A 21,373-nucleotide genomic window follows, 5' to 3' on the forward strand; every position below is an offset into this window, starting at 1 on the left:
GCACCAGAGAACCATTGGCTACCCAGCAACTTCGCCTCAATATGGTAGTCGCTTTGGGTTATCATGATGATGAATAGACATCATCAATTTAAGAGGACACTGAACTGACATCATTATTTAATACCTATTCCAAATACATTTAATTGATTATGTTGTAAGTATACTTTACCTGCTTGTAGAAATTGGCCATATCATTAATAAATGCTGAGAAAAAAGCAAATTAGTATCTCCTTTTGCTTAATCCAATATTACTTATATTCAGTAATAGCCAGTGATATATATCTCCTTCAGCTCATGTAAATTGTGATTCTTCATGAGCAAACCAATTAGAGTTAAAATGAGGAATTTATTGGGAGCAAGGGACTATTATGTGAAGCTATTAGGCAAATTTGAATTGGAAGTCCCAAACCAGAAAGGTTTGGACCTAGAAGAGACTGTAATATATTAAAAAGCATTAAATTAGTTGCTAGGAGAGCAATGTTACTTTGACTAATCACTGAGTAAGTTACTGATATAATCAGAAAAGATGGGGGAGCAGTGCTTTCTGAGCCATGTTGTACCATGGGACGCGTGCTCGGAGGCTGCCACGGGGAATTCGTGGGCAGGCATTTATACACACCTATTTATCATCTTCAGCTTAATTTCCTAAGCAAATGAGGCTTGTGCAATCAAACCGCCTGTCAGTTTGTGCCTTGTAAGTACAAGCAGTTGGCCAACGCGTTGGCCAATTTCAGGCAAATCTAACCGGGTTGTAGAAATGTTGAGCAAAATTAAGTTCCTATAAGTTTTGAGAAATTAAAGGAGCAATAGATAAAGTACAACCCTGTGAGTTCCCTAGCAGAAGGAAAGGCTACACGTGCTCAGACTCAATTGGATTACAAAGAACCTGTTCAGAGGAGAGATGTTAGAAATATTCCATTTCTTTGGGACGTGGGCTCTCGCCATCAGCCACAAGATGTGGCAAGGCAGTCCTCAGCAAGTTTGGACATCATAGAACTATGTGGGTTTTTGTTTCCTTTGTTCATTTTCCTCTTCTTACTGTAATTGTCTTGTATTTTCTTTCATTTTTTTCACTGTCATTTTTACTAAGCTTGATTCCGTGATTATTTTGTAGCTAGGGATAGCAGTTTCTAATAAAAATGATCATTGAACAGCTTTGAGTTTTTCCAGAAGGATCCAATGAACACAGCAGTTAAATAGATCAGGCAGCAGGTCTTTTTTTTTTTTTTTTTAATCCTACCAATCAATGGATCAGGGATCCAAAGTGATGGAAATGTACAGTGAAGGTTGTCCCATACAAGTCACAGCCCATTCATTTGGTTGCCAGAAGTTAAGGAATGTACTGGCAAGGTATATGTTATTACCTCTCCAGCTACAAAGTACATTCCAGCTGCAGATGTTTAGGCAAGAATGACCTTTTTGTTCAGTGACTGAAGCTTACTAATGCATACAACGATTGTTTTAACGCTCAGTGTCATTTACTAGCGGTCAGGAACTGAAGGAATAAAAAGGTTGGACTTGAAGAGGTGAATGCTCCTGGGAAAACTGAATTTATCCTTGCCTGAGGCCGTAGTTTGCGACATTAAGGGAAGTCAGGCTTTTTATAGCTGACATGTCAGCTGCCTGCGTCTGAGTGTCCAGCTTAAGTAGTCAGTTGAACTCTGTTTGCTGATGTCCTAATTTGAGGTGAGGACAAGGAGGGCTGTGTTTTAATACAGAAAGTGCTACACTACTTAATACTGTGGAAAAAAAAAAAAATCAAACATAAGGTATCCCAAACTGGACACTCACAGTTAACACAGCTTTGATATTTGTTTTCTGGTTGCCTCAGTTCTGGCTGTAGAACAGTAGATGATGACTGCCTTCTCCCTCATGGATGCATATAAAGATATATTTTTCTAAATCACTCAGCATTCATGGTAGGAATGGGGATAAAACACTGGTAAGAAAGTTCTGCATAGGTCCATAGAATAATTTAAACAGCATTCCATACTGAGGTGAGAAAATGTGGTTACTAGTGGAGGCGAGTAAGGAGGCTACGCTCTGACTTTGAATGTCTTGTTTCTGGTGCTTCCTGAATTAAATAGTCCTGTCATTTTACTGGCTCCAAAACATAACCCTTTGTAAATAATTAATGCAGGTAAGCGGATGCATTAAAATGTGCAGCTGTTTTCATAGGGCTAGGAAGTAAAGGAGCTACTTATGCCACAGATCTACAAATTCACCATACGTGTGACACATACAGGATGCACTTGGAATTGCCATCTATTACTTCCCATCACTGCCATACGGTCACCACAGGTGAACTACAAGGGGCAGTACGCCCGCGTACCCTGTCTTGGAGCTAGTAGTTGCCTGTCAAGGCAGAACAACTTCTAAGAAACACTGGAATTTGATCCCCAGAAAAAGCTTCCTCATAGCATTACATGCTCCATTGTTCTTAACATGACAGCTACCATAAAAACTGACAGTAAACACTTAAACCAAACATTAGGATCCCAAATGGTTGCAATGCCACGTTAAATCATGAATTTACTTTAAGCAATGGTAAGATAATCCACCTTATGAGCAACTTGCAATTGGAAACCCCTGTGTTCCTGAGGGCTGGTGTTTTACAAAAAAGAAAAATAATCATGTTTGAGTGCTAATGATAACATGAATACACATACAATTAAGGGGCTGGGTATTTGAGCCTTTAGGCACTTATCTAACAGCATGTTATTTGCATAGAACAGAAATGCTCCGAGACCGGGATCTGTGTGTGTTTTGCTTCTGCGTGTTTTGTTTATACTACAGCTCTATCTGAACCACTAAGTGAAATGCAAACAGTAACGCTCAGCCTGAACCCACGCAGGTGGATGTGGTTTGGAGTATGAGCAGCTACACCTGAGAGTGAGACATGGGGCTGTGCCCTGCAGTGAGGTGGGAACAGGAGCAAAAAAGCCAGCTCCTTGGAGAGCACCATGCAAATATAAGGGGAACAGTTTGGACACAGGGGCCTGGTGGTTTTTCCATGCAGTAGAGCGTTGGGGAATCCTGTGTCCTAGCTGAAAAACTCTGCGAGGGAAGTGGATTTTGCCGTCTCAAAAGACAGCAGTTGCATTCCATATTTTATGAGTTAGAGGAAAATGTTGAACTTGGGAACGCTGACTACAGACATTGTTTTTTCTGATACATAGAATAATCCCCAGCGATTACATTTTCCTGGTGCATTTCCCATTGCGCTGTCCAGACTGGAGGCCATGGCAGATGGAGGAGTAAATAGGTCAGTGAATTTTGAATTGTTCCATCCACTGCTTTTTCCAGACTTGTCTATTTTTTTCACAGTCTTTTGGTTTTCCAGCACTTGAATAAAAGCCAGGGTCTGATATCCTACAGCTGTAAAACTGTCTGGCCTTCCAGGAAAGAGAAATCTCATCTTCATAATCATTTCCATTATCATTGCGCTGTAAGGTAAGGTAGTGACTGATGAACTAATGTAAACGTCATCGATGTTTGTATCTGTGATATCTTTGTGATTTTTTAAGGATCTGAAATGGAGACTTTTAAGCAGAGTTTGGCAAGAACTGTTTACTTCATAGAGTTAATTTGAGGAGAGAAAACAAACACTTGAGAATTTATGTATAAAATCTGAAGAAATGTAGATAAAGAACTTTAAATGAGATTAAAATGAATTCAGGACTTTAACAGCCATATTCACATTCATTTTCTTCTTTATGCAACTGCCATCTCCATTAGTGATATTATCATGGCCTGCCAGACTCAGAAATAGAAACTTTTTTTCCAGTCAGTTACAGGGTTATCCCTGGATTGTAGTTTTGTTTTAATTTTAGTTATTTACTTGTAGCTTTTGTGCTGCTCTTACGCACCAGGAAAATGTGTGCGGGCTTCTCTCGCAGAGCATGACTATCTGTCCTAACTGTTAGTCTTGGAAGTGCTTTACTCTTACATTACAACGTAGAATTAGTTCCAGCGCGAAGGAATCTTACAGATTTGTTTGGAACATAAAAGAGTATAGAGGAGTGGAGAAAATAGCTGAATTTGAGAAAGACCTGTCAGAAAAATCTTAAGCCCTTCTGAGGGATTTGTAACATTTTGCGTTTCAAGTGTCACTTGAATTTGGTAGGACTGGCTGCACTTAAACACACATGTACTTGTTTGCAGTGTCTACGCCTCCATTTGTAAAAGGCTATCTAGGAACTCACTGAGCTCTTCTTAAAGAAAAGTAGTCCTTAATTTAGGTGAAAATCCTATTAATTTGTTGTGTTTCAGAAAATTCTGCAATTTCCCCAATATTTTTCCCCTAGGCTTTAGGACTTCATTGTATGTGGGGGTTTTTTGGTTGTTTTTTGGTTAGTGTTTACTTTTTGTGCAACTATTTGTCTTACCGGTAGCTCAAATGCCTTGAAGAATTTGAGTGGAATTTTTCTTTACTGTGTGAGCTGCTGTAGGATTAACATGGTCCTGGCGTTCAGATGGCTCAATGCGCATGGCTGGACACCTTAACAGATGTGATGATCCCAGTCCCCAGGTTTGCAAACCTTTTTTCCATTTCACTGACACAAGTACAGCTCTTCACTGTTTTAAATCATTCATCTTTGTGCACTGTGAAAATTTTATGTCTGAGATATCCAAAATGACTTCAGTCCTATTGGTGAGGAATTACTCTTGACTACTTCCTGTTGAGAGAATTTTTTTTTTTTGGCTACCAAAACCTCATTGAGCCAGATTTTGCCTGATTCGGTTTCTATCTGAATTCACTTCAAAGGGTTTTGTGTAGGAATCTCTCCCCCTCCTCCCATTTACCAGGAGATAAATGCCTGCTTGCAGCTCTCAGTCACTGCCACATCAGTTTTCCTCACAGCTTTCCCTGTTTGTCCGGCTTGTCAGTCTGTCTGGGATAACTGGTATTCTTGCAGAGGTTTGTTATGCATGCATATGTAAGTGAGGATGGCAAAGTAAAGAACCACTAAGGACTTGTTGTATGAAGATGGTCCTGAAAGAAGTCATTAATGGTTATACCAGTAAGGTTCTTGAACTAGCTGTAGAGATGACATTGGAAATTGATATTTTTGTCTGTGAAAAAGCATAGCTCATCTGTTGGCTTGGATCCGTGCAGCACTGTAAGGACAGGAAAAAAGATACCAGGAGCTGTTTGTTTTTGCAGTTATTAAAACCGATGAGCTCAGTGTTTGGAAATGCTGCAAAAAGGGAGAGAAGACCTGGAGCAAGGCAAGGGAAATTCATACGCAGGGTGGAGAGAAGAATGTCAGATAATCGGTGCCACCTAGTGGGAGTTCTCCAGAAGATTGAAGAGAACCAGGCTGCTGCTTTACACCCTAAAGAAGTCTCATAGAGGTCAGGCCATGAAATAAAGCAATTATTGATGAGGGCGTGGGTGCTCAGCAGCATCAATAAGCAAGGCAGGGAGTGTGTGAGATGAAGCAACAGCTGGTGGACCATGTGTGTGTGAAAAGAGTAAAGTTAATTAAATCTCCGATACAGCTCTGTTACAAGGGGACTCGTGTCTTTTAGACTTAGCTAACAAAAAAACCCCGAACAACGCTGCTCAGTCAGTGTAGAGGAGCTCTTTGCTTGCGATATGACACAAACTACCTGGAGTATTGCTCTGAAAGGTTAGGGAGAGACATGAGACAGCATGCACATGCATGATTTATTAATCATACCTGAATTGTACGTGCTTTGAGGCAGCGGAGGTTATGAAGTTTTACAAGCATTTGCACAGCACATTTACACTGTGAATAAAGAAGTGCTATGGCTGCTATTAAGAACCTTTGTATAAAATACTGTGTAATAAATAATGAGCCTTGAGTGTAAAATATATTCATCTGTGTTATCAGAAATTCTTATGTTCTGGCCATGATGGTGAACAGCCTCGAAGAGGCATGAAGACCAGCTCAGTACATGACTTTTTTGTTTGATTTTTTTTTTTAATTTTATTTGGTTTGCCTGGGAAATGATGCCTTAGTCAGACAAGGGTGTTGTGTTTGTGTGTTGTTAAAGCCTTGCAATTCATTCGCTGATTCAAGCAGCCTTCTCAGAGGGCAGCAATCTCAGATATTACATTCCTGAAAGTTTCATGTAAGTTGGTGGCTGGGTAGAGGAGAGCGAGCCATGAGGGAAAGGCTGAAATGTGGTGTCAACTAGCCTCCAGTAACATGGAAAAATACTTCAAAAATATTGGAAACACAGAAAAAGGTACCATTACTTTTCATAATAAACTATACAACACAAGGTTTTCAAAGATAAGCTTCTGTTGGAACTATTTGTTTATGCAAAAGTAACAGAAAACTGGTAGTAAAACAAGAATGTGAGCAGGATGAGGGTATTAAGCAGCATCGATGGTTTTACGTCTGACTGCACTGAAGTGGAATCACATTGCTAGAGTACAGTCATCAGCATACCCCAGCACACTGCCTGGTACCACGGCACCATTTAATGCTACAAAAGTTCTTAGCTGGAATACCTTTGTATCCTGGCAGAAACCCAAAGATAGCATTTGTCTTACCTAGATTTCTCTTGCTGTTCCATCGTAGAATACCCTAGTATACTGTGAACGTATTCTTGCTCTTCACCACTCATTCTATTTCAAACGTAAGGTAACCTTGTTCCCAGGTGGGGGTTCAGAACTACGATACGTGGCTGCCAGCAGACTGAGGAACTGATGGTCCCTCGAGAAGGTGCCCTGTGATTTAGGAGAGGGTGGCAGTTCACACGGGCCTAGGAAGAACAAACAGGAACGGACTGAGCTCCCTGTCTCTGTGCTGCCCTTGGAGGCCTTTGCCGCTCTCATCTCCAGGCTCAAAGGGGCTCTCCCTTCCTCCCTACCTATTCAGCCCTTGATCTGAAAAGAGGAGGCTTTGATTCATGGGGCAGTTAGCCTTGCATCTGTAGGAATCACAATTGTATTTACTGTGAGTCAGGCCAGTCCTTGAGGAGAAGGGGAGAGAGAAGAGATACCAGCGAGCCAGTGGCCCAGATCGCTGGTGACAGTCCACGTGTTTCAGCAAATATCCCAGATCCCCGCAGCATCAGGTACACTTGGGAACCTGATTCTCTGCTGTTTCTCTTTGGATATTTTGTGCTTTTTTGGAGTCGCACTTATGCTGACCTGCTAGAGGGCTGGGACATGAGATTTTGTAAGACTAGTTGTACACGCATGTTATTTCTAGCATGTTGTTTATTATCTACTCTTCAAAAGGAATCTCCTTTTCAAACAGCCCCACAGAAGTTCCTGTATTTAAAAATAGCAACCGTGAAGAGCTTGCAGTCTCCTTTTGGCTTTTCTTCTTATCTAGTGCATGATTCAAGAAAAAGCCTGAAGATACAGGGAGGAAGTGACACAGACATATTGCTCATGATGAGAGCACTCAGCAAATGGAAAACAGAAAACAGGAATTTGGCAGAAGCAGTAAGGAAGATTTAAAATACATCTGGAGTAGAGCTGTGTTATTTTAAGGGGTAAAATAACCAAACCAATTGGAAATCAAAATACAGTATTAGGCATTTTAGCATTCAAATACCAGCAGTGAGGAGAGTTAATTTGCCAAATATTGGTAAAATAATATTTTATTATGGTGAGCTTTCTACAGTGACTCAGGTTGCTTAAAATTAGTTTGTTTTATCTATAAAGTGCCTCAAAGAATGGAGGAGGCTGCTGCAACAAAGCAACATGGCTTTTGAGTTCATATAGTACCTGTGGAATAAACATGCTGCTAGGAAGCTAATGTTTTTCTCAGTTTCAGATAGCAGAAATGTCCAAATCTGAAGGTTACAGTTAGGTAAAATAAAAAGTGCAATTCCTAATCAAATCAAGTATGCAGTTATATTTACCTAAGGTCTAAACTTCTCAGAAGAGGAGCATACATTGTAATGCGTATTTATGTGTATAAAACAAAGACTTGGATTCCTGCAGACAGTTTTCTGGGTGACGTACTGGTTCTATTGAAGTCAACAGCCAATTATTGAATATAGTATACTCAAGATTTCACTTTTACTTTCTTTTGACTTCACAATTTAATATGTGATTACTTTGTTTTGACATGACTTATAACCTAATGCATGACTAATGCTGATATGCAGGATAAAACTTCCTGTTAGAGTAAATCCCAAGACACTCTAGCAATTTTATTGTCAATTTGGACTCACACCAATATTACAGTTGAGAATTTTTTCATCTTTATTTCTACAGTAAAAGTAAGAGGCCCCAGCTGAAATACGACAGCCAGACTGCATTTTGGAGCAGTTTAGGTCCAGAGCCAGACCTGTATTCTGCAGTCTGAATCTTTTTCTAATTAAAATACACTTGATCTGCTGTTACAGTGTTGAAGAGCTTTTGAGGTCAGACTCTCACTTTTTCACTTTTGCAGGGTATTTTGAAGAAAGAAGGTTGTCTCTGTTTTGGGACACATAAATGAAGTTTGGTTAATAGATTATAGTAACCATAGACTAGATCACATTTGAAGTTTCATACTCCACTTTGATCTGTTTGTCCTAAAACCCTGAAATTTTTACTGCATGTATCACAATGGTATTTGGAGACATATCAGGTTTCAAAGTGGGCTTACCAAACTTTCTGAATCTGTCTTTTTCTCCTCAGGTCAGCATACACTGTCTTTTAGGACTCTGTTCATGTGTTTCAGTGCAAATTTTGAATCTACTTCAAGAAGTAGGTTTTACATGATTTTCTGAAGTCTTGAAGCCTCAGGGTCAGTCACGATTACCCATCCTCTTTGGACATATCACTTACATCCAAATACGCCAATATTTCTTTACAAATATCAAAGGCGCATGGCCTGGTCTGAAACAAAGTAGATTTTTTTTAAAATGGAAAATAAATTTCCATTTTTTAAGTGGGAATTATGGCATCTAGGATATTTGGCTTCAAAGTAGAAGGGCAAGAAAGCTGGTGAAGGGTCTGGAGCACAGGCCTTATGAGGAGCGGCTGAGGGAACTGGGGTTGTTTAGCCTGGAGAAGAGGAGGCTGAGGGGAGACCTTATTGCTCTCTACAACTGCCTGAAAGGAGGGTGTAGTGAGGTGGGTGTTGGTCTCTTCTCCCATGTAGTTAGCGATAGGAAGAGAGGAAATGGGCTCAAGCTGTGCCAGGGGAGGTTTAGATTGGATATTAGGAAAAATTTCTTCATGGAAAGGGTGGTCAAGCACTGGAACAGGCTGCCCAGAGAGGTGGTGGAGTCACCATCCCTGGAAGTGTTCAAAAAATGGGCAGACGTGGCCCTTTGGGACATGGTTTAGTGGGCACAGTGGTGTTGGGTTGATGATTGGACTGATGATCTTAGAGGGCCTTTCCAATCTTAATGATTCCTAGTTTTTACTTTCACTAAAAATAATCCAGCCACCAAGCCAGGAAACATGAAATTGCTACTCTTCCCCTTAATTGGTTCAGTGGTGAACTTGGTAGTGTTAGGTTAATGGTTGGACTGGATGATCTTAAAGGTCTTTTCCAACCTAAACAATTCTATGAAAACTGGTTCCTTTCCTTATTTGAAGGGAACAGCTAAAGCCCTGACCTTAACTAGCTTCACACTGCTAGCAATGGACTTTCTACAACTTACTTGAAAGCCGTGCAAATATTTCATGTTAGCTCATTTGTGTGTGATGCAACACACAGTTGAAAACTTCAGGTTTTGCAGAGGCTGGATGACACTCCATAACATCACTTGGGGAAAGCAGTTGTCCCAGAAGAGCAGGATTTGGTTTAAACTTGATGTTTGGCATACCTACTACCTTCTCAGGCAAGCTAGTTCTCCCACAAAATTCCTGCTTGGTGAATAGCGGCCTATAAACTTCATGGGATAGTACGGTGCTGTGGGTGACCTGCATGTGCGTGTGTGGAAGCTACAGTATTCACCAGGTGGTTATGCTGGGTGCTGTTGGGGGACCAAAGCACAACTGGGCACACAGGCACCTGGTTGCAGAGAGAGAGTAGGCCACCCTACACACCCCTGTGCCTCTGGCGTCTTAGTTCAGATCCTCAGAGAAAGCCTAGAAGCAGCTGCTTCAAAAGCTAACCTGGAACATTAACACTTCCTGGTTCTAAAAGACAAGTTGCTTTTATGGCTATTACAGGTTTTCATACTCTGCAACATCTGCTAAGTTCTCACTGTCCCAAATATCCCTCTCTCTCTCCTGCTGCTGCCACAGGGTCAAAGGAGCTTGCCTCTTCCATTGTGTCTCTTCCATTCCACCCTAAAATCCCTTCTTTTCCCAAAGTGCCAGCACCCTCTTTCTCATGGTAATTGCTTAACATAGTGAAGTAAACTCCTTCTTTGGTGTAGGCAGCTGAAAGGTGTTGGTTCTTCTGGTTTAGCATGTGAAGAAAATGCAAGAGATGCAAGAAATGGAACTCAGTTAAATGAGAAGCAGTAAAGAAGCAAGCACGTAGATAGCATTTGCCTTCTAAAAGGCACAAGTAGAGTATCCTCTGATGATAAGCCTGTAAGTGACATAGGCCCAATATTTTTAGTTAGTACAGGATTTCTTCTGGCAATAATAAACACTATTCAAGGTGCCAAAGCTGTTACCACTAGTCACAACTTCTCTATGCAAACATGTAAAAAAACTGCAGAGTGTGTTCCGGTTGGTTGGTGCTTACCCAGGTATTATGGCAAGACTGCAAAGCCACAAGCTAACAATAATAGTTGGGGGATTTTTTCACTTTTAATTTGTGCAATTAAGCATATGTGTAGCCGTCCTATATAATAGGAAACTTCACGCAAGAGATCTGGTCGTAGGTCTTTAAATCACTGGAAATCTTTTTAGTACTGCATGGGCCCCAAACCCACTACTTCTGAAACAGATCCAGAACATGCATCCAAGCTTTCTGTCCTGTTTCCGTGCCATAGTGCTTTGTGTGACACAATTTAAATTCCTTTGAACTCAAATTCTCCTTGACTACAAGAAACATTGACTGGGTTCCTGCCTTTTAAAACAGCAAAGTAAATGAGCCTCTACGCTCAATCATAAATAGTCAGGCCTTTGTTATCTGAGCTGCTTTTAACATGAAGATCTCCTACATGGAAAAAAAGAACACCCTATTTGTCAAAGCTCTCTTCTGAGATGGAGGGATAAGTCTTGTCAAAGTCCTCAGCAAGGCAGTGTACAGATAAAACTTACTTGAGAGATGGCAGATGGGGGTGACAGTCGTCTTTGAATCAGGGAAAAGAAGAATTCAACCGTGGCTTCTGCACACTACATTAATATCCTAACCACTGGGCTTCTGACTGTTTTGGATACCATGTGGAAAGTCTTGATGTCATCCCAAGCCAGATGGGGATCGTACTGTAAATCTCCAGGTTTTGTAGGCTGGGGGAGTTTCTCGCTTCAAATAATAAGCTGCTTTTACTGAAACAACCAATTAGGAATGTGCTCCTGCCAATTTAAGTTCTTTTCCTTTGCGCCTAAAGATTGAGTCTGGAAAAAATATCTTTTTGACATTGTACTTTGGTTATGCTGCTTCTGTGCCCAACATCTTGTAAATACCCTCTGCCTTGAAGTTTATGCAGCCTTTACTTTGAGGCCATATTGACCCCTGAGATCAGGACCCTGGTGTTGAACCGAAATTGGAAAAGGGATTGCAAAGTACAGGGTATGACCACTTCATTTTGGACGTGATAAGTGTGCACTAAAGAGCTTTATCTAGTGTGTCTCCATCACTAGAGCCCATTTAGTAAAGGCCGATAATGCTGATACGATTGAAAAGAGGAGGATGATGGGGGAGGCAAAAAGAAGAGGCATGATGATACCCAGCTCATTAGTAAGCTTTTTAAAAGGAGGAAAACACACTAAAAGAATCCTTACTCCAAGTTCCCTGGTGTGTCTTATTTTCTATGTTCCTTCTAGAACACCGCTGCCTTCTGGACAAAGACCACCTATGTTATGCCATATTATGTTTCTGATGCATATTCATCAGCAAGAAGCTTATCCAAGTTCTTTTAGGAATCTCCATTTGGATTGAGAGGTGTGTGACCCGTAACTTCATCTCTTCATGACACCACAAAAGTAAATGACTCGGGCATATTTGTGGTGGTTTTTTCAGAAACAAATCCAACAAATCCTTCTTGGGTTCTTAGCAACCTCTCAGATGCTGAATGATAACTGCTTTGAAGTGAGTACATAATCCTTTTGGGGGGTTTTCAATGAAATATGACTTCATGTTTCAAGATGTGGCGATGATATGGAAGCCTCTGTATGCAAATCAACTGCACCAATTATTTTGTGCCGATGAGAAACTGTTTTACTTTTTAATGAGACAAGAAACACTGACTAAAGTAGAGTCATGTTATACATTAAAAAGGAGCAGCCAATTTTAACACCTTGTAATGGGAATATATAGCAACAGAAATATTTCTTACAAGTACAGCCTGGTGGTAAAACACTGAGATGTTCTGGCTCTCAGCACGGTACAGTTCTGCTTTCTATAGGTACGTGTGCTGTCACGATGGGTTGGTTACTTTTAGAACTACTCAGGCGTGGTTCCGATGTTCATTTTTACATCGTGTTTATCTATTACATTACATGGATGGCACTGACGCGTGAACTTCTCAGCCAAAGCAGAGCATCCCTGCTCACTACAAAAGAAACTACTCTGATCTACCTGGAACTTCTCTCTGACACAAGGTTTTTCACTGTAATTCTGTTTGCTGCCATTCAGGCATCCGAGCTGGGGTGAGATTCGAGATTCGTCCTTCCTCTCCTTTCTTCTCTCCTTGTTCAATGATCTTTAACTATGACTCCTTTAAATTTCTGTTCTGTTTACCCTCTGTCATTCCTCAACAGCAAGAGCACGTGTTCTGCTTGTCCTGGTTTTGGCTGGGATAGAGTTAATTTTCTTCCTAGTAGCAGGCACAGTGCTGTGGTTTGGATTTCGGATGAGAAGAATGCTGATCACACGCTGATGTTTTCAGTTGTTGCTGAGTACTGCTCATGCCAGCCAAGGACTTTTCAGCTTCCCATGCTCTGCCAGGGGCACAAGAAGCTGGGAGGGGACACAGCCAGGAGAGTTGATCCCAACTGGCCCAAGGGCTATTCCATAGCATACGGTGTCATGGGCAGTATAGAAACTGGGGGGGTTGGCCAGGGAGCAGCGATCGCTGCTCGGGGACTGGCTGGGCATCGGTCGGCGGGTGGTGAGCAATTGCATTGGGCATCACTTGCTTTGTATATTATTATTACTATTATTATGTTGTTATTATCATTACTATTTTACTTTATTTCAACTATTTAACCGTTCTTATCTCACCCCAGGAGTGTTTCTCACTCTCACTCCTCCCATTCTCTCCCCCATCCCCCGGGGCAGGGGCAGTGAGCGAGCGGCTGCGTGGTGCTGAGCTGGGGCTGGGGCTAAACCCCGACACTACTTTAGACTACTGCTGTAAGGAATCTAATCCTAAGGGTCAAGCAGGCTGTAATTCTGAAAACACAGTTTTATGTGGCTGTCCGGTTGGTGACTTTTGAACCTTTACTCGGGCCCAGGGACCTCGCATGTTGTTCCCGTGGGCTCCAGAAGACACAGGAGTTACACAGTTGTCCTTCTGCCACAAAACCCAGTTCAGAGAGAAAAGGGAAAGGTTGGAGCAGATGATCTGGTTTTTAATTTCATTATAAATAATCCAGCCACCAAGCCAGGAAACATGAAACTGCTACTCTCCCCTTAACTGGTTTAGTGGTGGACTTGGCAGTGTTAGGTTAATGGTTGGACTGGATGATCTTAAAGGTCTTCTCCAACCTAAATGATTCTATGATCTTTCCAGGTCCCTTCCACGGCGGTGGGGTGCCCGCCTCGCCGGTGATGCTGCGGCTTCCAGGCTCTCCCCGCGAGATGGCACCAACCTCCCGGTGCTGGGGATGCTCCCCGCCCGCCCCTGCGGCGGGACCGGGCAAGGTGGGCTTGGGCTGCACCGGTGGCCCCCTCCGTCTGGCAAAAATAAGTCCCGCGAAAGCAAAACCACTTGGGTTTCGATTTCAGACCTAATAAAGTGAAAAGTTGATCGGAAGCTAACTACAGAGATTGAACTAAACCCCAAATAATCAAAATTCCTGAAAAAACCCTCCCTGTTACAGAGTTCCCTAAGGCAACGTATTTCTTTCATGGGGATACGCAAAAGTTGCTGGGTCCTGAAAAGGTCTCTTAGATCCTTGTGAGAGGATCTTTTCACTTATCCACCCTTTGTATTCCAGGATGGTTGGACTTAATGATCTTAAAGGTCTTTTCCAACCTAAATGATTCTATGATTCTGTGACACCTGGGCGGAAAGCCATTTGCTCTCATCGACCCGTACCTGGCTTCCTCGTTCTCTCGTGTGCCACACAGGTTTCTTACAGAGCTAGAGCTGAATGGATTCCGCTCACTAGGCGGGTTGCATCTGCCCTGTAGGACAGTGTCCTGGTTTCGGCTGGGATAGAGTTAATTTTCTTCCCAGTAGCAGGCACAGTGCTGTGGTTTGGATTTAGGATGAGAAGAATGCTGACCACACACTGATGGTTTAGTTGTTGCTCAGTGCTGCTTATGCCAGCCAAGGACTTTTCAGCTTCTCCTGCTCTGCCAGGGGCACAAGAAGCTGGGAGGGGGCACAGCCAGGAGAGTTGATCCCAACTGGCCCAAGGGCTATTCTATACCATATGGCGTCATGGGCAGTATAGAAACTGGGGGGGTTAGCTGGGGAGCAGCGATCGCTGTTTGGGAACTGGCTGGGTATCGGTCGGCGGGTGGTGAGCAATTGCATTGGGCATCACTTGCTTTGGATATTATTATTACTATTATTATATTGTTACTATTATCATTACTATTTTACTTTATTTCAATTATTAAACTGTTCTCATCTCAGCCCAGGAGTGTTTCTCACTCTCACTCCTCCGATTCTCTCCCCCATCCCCCGGGGCAGGGGCAGTGAGCGAGCGGCTGCGTGGTGCTGAGCTGCTGGCTGGGGCTAAACCCCAACAGAAGCTACTTGGTGGTGTTGGTTTGCTGTTCCTCTCTCCTCACACCTACAGCACTGTGCAGTTCCAGGTGCATGAGGAACATTTTCAGCTCTTGGAAAAGAATCTGCAAGATGCTGTACTATGTTATTGCTTCTATTCTGCACTGCTCTGATCCATTTCTAACAGCCTCAGTAAAAAATCTAGTTTAAGAAGTACATCTGGCTTGAGCTGGCTTGTGGGTTTGGAGATGAATTAATCACCGTACTGTCCCCAAGGTGTACTGTCTTCAGGGTGTGACCATTTAGTACACATGCAAATAAAACAGGATTTTTATTTATTACATTCTTTTCATTGTCTGTATTGGGCAGGTTCTGGCATTTTACACGGGCGGTTTGACTGAAGAGGTTACCTGCTTGGAGCAACAGCATTTCATCCTCCACAAAGCAGTAAATACTATATTGACACGCTTCCACTTCACTTGAGAGTAGACGCTGCTCAAGAAAAATAAAAGCTAGCTGGGGCTACCTGTCCACACGTGTCTCAGTTTCATTTCAGAGCCAAAAAAGAACAGTGAATAGGAAACAGAAGGAAAAAATCCTTCCCCAACTGGTGGCGATTTCATCAGAGAGTTCAAAGATGGTCACTATGTCACTCAATAAGAAACCGTAACTGTGTGTTAATGTTCATCTAAACTTTCCATCAGCTCATACACTTTTGTGTATTAGTTACATGCCCTTTACTATCTTAAAAAAAAAGAGAGAGCATTGTATTGTACTATACTTGTGCCTAGGGCACTGGCATGGGCCTCAAGATAACCGTGTCCTATCTCTGCTTCTGCTTGACTTTGGACAGGTTACATATTGCCTTTTTCTTCTCTGTGAATTAGTGACGGTCATTTGCTTCTTCCCATGTGTTGTTTGTTTATCCTATAAGCATTTTAATCTCTCACTGTATGTTTTTTCACAACTGATTTTGCCTCAGTTGGTATCCCTAGATGTTAATACAATGGAAAAAATAGTTGACTGCCATGACTTTTTTTAGTGATTTTTTTTTTTTTCTTTCTGTCTATAAATTGCTGATAACATTCAGGAAAACTTTTCCAGAACTTTAAGGCAGCCTTTGCCAGAGGTTTGTAAAGGGTTCGGAGGTCTGCAGGATGAACATGCTGAAGAAGTGCCAAGTGAGACGGTAACAGCCTATGTTTATTACTTTGATACAATCCGCAGAGTTTCAGTGGAAACAAGTCATAAAGTGCTTGTACCCAGCCGATAGAAACTGGGGCCTTACAAAACTTTCTAATTCCCTTCTTCCCCCCATCCCGGCTCTTTGTCCTGCTTTTTGTTGACCTACTGTTCTCAGTGTGCTGGTGATTTGCTTATTTTCAGTGCAAACTTGATTTCACACAGCCCAAAGTCTGCATTGTAAGTGAAGCACTTTGGTTTACGTTGGCTCATTATTTTTCTTCACGGTACACCATGACACAAGGGTGCTTTTGCAAAGCTTAATTGAAACCAACAGGTAACTGTCTGACCTGGACTAGTTAGAAATGACCTACTAAGTATCAATTTAGTATACTTGGACTGCTTTTTTGGCTTGTACACAAATATTTATGGCAAATCGGTTTAAAACCTATTGTAACAGAGTTGCTGTGGCACCATGGGATTATTTATGTCTCAGAATTTCACCCTTTAAAAATCCAGGGTTTATTTCACAAATAAAAATGCATCTGTTCATTTCTGCTGAATGGACGTTTTACTACTGCGCAGTCCCGCATTTACTGGGAACTGCTCAAACTGGAGGCCTTATTCAGGGTCCTAAAAGGAGAGGAAAGTGGAAATCTGTGTACGTGGGGGCTTAGCAGGGCAGCTCCAAATGGGGCTTTTGGTCACTCACTTTTCTCAGGGACAGCTTCTATAGGAAATATTTGTGGAGGAGAAATCCTAGTAATTCTAAAGGCATTGGAAACATATTTTTCTTTTCAATGGACATCTGTTGTGCTAAAGAGAAAGCAGGGCTTAGAAAATAATGATGACTCTGTAGCTCCATATTATTTTCACTGTTTGTACATACCCAGAACAGACCATATTTGTCAAAAGTTTTGCTAAGCATTAGTAAGTGTTGATGTAAGTACAATATTCTGAAGTGTACTTGTAGAAATCACATAATAATTCATAGATATATAAGCAAAAGACAGAACATCCACAGCAGTCTGGAGTTCACAGTGCTAGAAGGGAGCTCTTAATTCTAGGAAGAAATTATAAATGCTCCCGGAATGCAACTTCTGCAACTTTTGTTTGTCATCTCTAAACTCATTCACTGTGCTTTATTGGCAACTAAAAGCAAGTCAGTTATGGGATGAGGAATGTGCTGAACAAGGTCAAGAACATTTTAAGGCAGCAATTTCTTTCCTTGGTAACATAAGGCACAGACGTTTCAACAGCTAAATAAAGGTCAGGATGATTCAGGGTCAGCCTTACAAGTGGTAGCCTTTAAAGAGTCGTAAACACACAATGGGCCAGAATTTTCTACTGTTCAACTGTTTTTATAGCTGATTACTCCAGAGTGAGCATAGGTAGTCAGTAATCATAAAAAGTCCTGTTGGGTTTACACCTAAAGGGAGGAGAGCATCGTGAAGGTTTTTTTTGAACACATGTTTTTTTGGTATGTTGCAAACACACCAGAAAAGCTCTTTGCAATGTGAAAATTTCTTCTGCAGCCCGCGAGTTAAAAATTGGCTGGACTAGGTATTGACAGTCCTTCTTACAGCTTCAACAGAATTTGGACACAGTCCCTTTTCCTGGAAGATAAGATTATGGGCATTTTGTTTGTTAGAAGAAGTTTCATTGTGTGAGAATAACTCAAGTTTCCTAAGTATGCCACATTTCTTTAGTATGCCTTTTCTACAGTCGAAATGTGGCTGTGTCCTGTCCATCATCTCTCCTAGAAATGGAAAATGAGTGAGAGAAACTATTTGTTAAAAATTGTTAAAATTATTCCACAAATGCTACAAGAAAGATACGTTGTTTATGTAGTTGCACTGTGGTATATACACTTAAAGTGAAATATACTGGGGGGAAAAAAATTGGTCACTGGGGTGTGTTATAGGTCTTTTATTTCTTTTCAGGGAATCTTTGCTTTGCCAGCTCTGATTTATAAATCTGTGGATTCTGGAACCCAAACTATAAATGGTTTATAAATTATAAATTGTATACTATATTAGTGGGGTAACATTGACCCCATAGAACCACATGCTAGAACTGGAGATTGCTCAGCAAAACTGTCACCCCCCACCTCTAAGATCAGATGCTTTCTTAGCATCCTGATCTGTCTAAGGCTTAATAGTAAGAAATCTGTTTTACATATCGAAGGTGAATAAACCAAAATCATTGCAGTAGGGAACAGGTGGAAACATGTTCTCTGAAGTTTAGACTGGTATATCACAACAGAAACCAATTTCTAGAGACTGATAGTTTATTATTAGTTTATTTCTCATAATTAGTCTGTCTGTGTGCTCACATGGACTTCATGAGTCACATCTCAGCTCATTATCTTGGGAAGCAGACCTATTATTTTTGAAAGCCATCCAGTCAATAAATTAGCTTGGAAGAAATGATAGTCCTAAACACCTTTTCAATAGATTGCTGTCATGCTTGGTTCCTATCAAAGAGAAGCCTGAATTTTTTGTCGTGACATATGGATTAACCGAGCCTTCCCTGCTGTGAGAAAACAAAAGACAATTGGTGATGCATGGAGCAAACTGATCTTAAAACAGAGACATCAGCAAAGAAACATGACAGCATGAAAAGACAGAGTACAGTCTGCTATCCACATTTACAAAGTCATTCTGTCTGTAACTCCAACATACATCTATTGTCTTATTTTTTTCTCAAAGTGACAGTGTTCCTTCACTACAGCATCTCAAAAACCCCTGCAACTCAGACAGAAGTAGGGGCATGTTAACCAGAGTTTCGTTTGGTCTCGATCATGCTTTCATGCTTGCCATTGAGCCACAATAAGCTCGCCCAGTGTCAGCAAGGAATAATTCTCCAAGCACAGTTCCTTTCTTTGCTCTGGCTTTCGTTTGCTCTTCCACACTACTGAGACCGTATGGAAATTTCAATGTGATACAACAGAACAAGCTGATTTGACATATTTTCCCCTCATTATTTATGCATGAATATGCCTTTTACCTGATCTAATTTTATTTTTTTCTCATTATACGTGCTTCTGATGTATTTAAATAGCTCACTACATACCATTTAACGTGACTTTGTAATTGACAATTGCATCTTTATGATGCATCTAGATAGAACGCGGAGCCATAACGCAGCTGGTTCTCATCTGGTGTAAGGCAATGGCTCTGTGCTGGATCAGCTCCCATCGTTCACCAGACACGGAGGATCAGAGGCTTGGTAGACTGTGGGTGAGGGAAAGGCCCTGTCTGACAGTAGAAGTGACCCAGCCATGGTGGCTTCCTCCTAGGAGTGCAGCTTTGTGAATTTTGAACTTCCTGATACGACTTTTAAAATTTTGCCTCAAATGAATCTTGATCATTATCTAATGTTCTTGTTCAGGTGGACTGAGTTTGTGTGTCGGTTTTTACCCCTTAAGGATCTGAGAATTTTGTTTCAGTGTCTTTAGTAATAAATGCTTAGTATTGTCTTGATTTTTTTTGAGAAACAGATATTTTATTTCCTATCTCTTTAAGAGTATCTCTCTTCTCTGAAATGCAGGATATTTTCTTCCAAAAAATATTCATCCATTGTGCAGTTGCTGTCATACTGACTATTGCTTTCAAGTGATGGATTCTTAAAGAACAGCTAATAGAGCTCTTTGCCCACTATCCTCTTGTCATTGCTGTGGATAGAAAGAAACCTTTCAGCAAGAGAAACTATCGATTTTATTACACCTTGTACAAACTGTCATCAAAATAGAACTCGAGAGCTTGATCCTTCCCTTACTAATTCCTGTTTTACATTGGCAATTCCTCTAGCTTGTTTCCATGAGCAGTAAGTGAGAGAAGCTCACACAACCCTCTGCAGACGGAAGGATTGGAACCATCATCCCTTAAAACATTGTCCCTTAAAGTTATTCACAAGAACAGCATATGGACTGCGTGACTTGCGCAGAAACCCTGAGAAGCTAGAAGAAGAAAATGGTCACATCTTCCTTTACCCACAAAGCCTCCAATTATTGATGAGATCTACCTGCTTACATAACTCCCGTAATGTAAATATACCTGCATATCGCATGCGTTAATGGATTTGTCCTTAGGCCACCTTGGCAAGGCAGGGAGAATTTAAAGGGAAATTTGAAATTAAAACACGACCCCCCAGTGCCTTAGGACATCGAGGTGAAATACAAGTACTTAAATCCTGGCCGTACAGTGAGAATTGCAAGCCTAAAGCTCATAATAGCAGTGGTTTTGACAGTGGTGTTTCCCTAATGCTTAACATTCTGTTTCAGCTTGTGTCCAGAACTGTCTCTGTCTTAGCAGAGCTCAGCAGCTTTGCCTGTCCCATGCTGACATCCCTCTGTGCAGACTGCTACCTGAGATAACCTCTCCAGAAAACGCAGAGCCAGTATCCATCTTCATTAGAAACCATGCTGGAGGATACAGCTCTGTTCTTGCCCGGTAGGTCAAAAGAAGAGATTTTTTCCTCAGTGTTTCCTGTACTTCTGCCAGTCTTCCTCTAAGGAAGCACCTGACGAAGGAGAAATAGGGATGAGGGATGAGAAATTGGGGACTTCTGAAGAAATTCTGGGAGAAAGAGGAAGCCAAGACCGGAATGTAGATGGATGGAGCTGCTTTGAGCAGGCTCTGGCTCCTCAGTGTGGTGCAGGAGCAGGAGGAGGCATCGCGCTGAGAAAGCGATGACTTGGTCTTGATGCCTCTTCTGAAGATCGCTGATTTATCTGGCGATCGCGTGATGTAAAGAGCAGGATAATCCCCGACTGCAAATTCCAAACGGACATAGTTATTTTTTCATAGGCCAGTCTTTAAGCCCAGAGGAAGGTGAGATTCGGGACATGTCTTTGTCTTTCATATTTTTCTATAGGATAATTTATATCGCTTCCTTCTTGGTGATGCTGAGGATCCATTTCTTCTCTGCTGCAAGATTAGGTGCTGCAACTCTCCTTTAGGAGCTAAACAGCCTCAAGTTGATTCATTTACAACTTTACAACTCTTCTCATGACTCCTCTCAGGTCACTTATGAGCTTTGAGAGCAAGAAAATAAACCCAATGTCCCATATGATTTTAATTCCTAAGCTATCAAATTCTGGTTCCTGTGCTGCATTTACTGACTTTCAAGTAAGTGAAAACAAGCCTTAAGATGGACAGAATAGTTTATCAGTTAATAATGTATATCTGAATGATATCGCTGCTGTGCTCAACACTTAAAGAGAGCAAAT

The sequence above is a fragment of the Pelecanus crispus genome, chromosome 9, assembly GCF_030463565.1.
Source record: "Pelecanus crispus isolate bPelCri1 chromosome 9, bPelCri1.pri, whole genome shotgun sequence".
Lineage (NCBI taxonomy): Eukaryota > Metazoa > Chordata > Aves > Pelecaniformes > Pelecanidae > Pelecanus > Pelecanus crispus.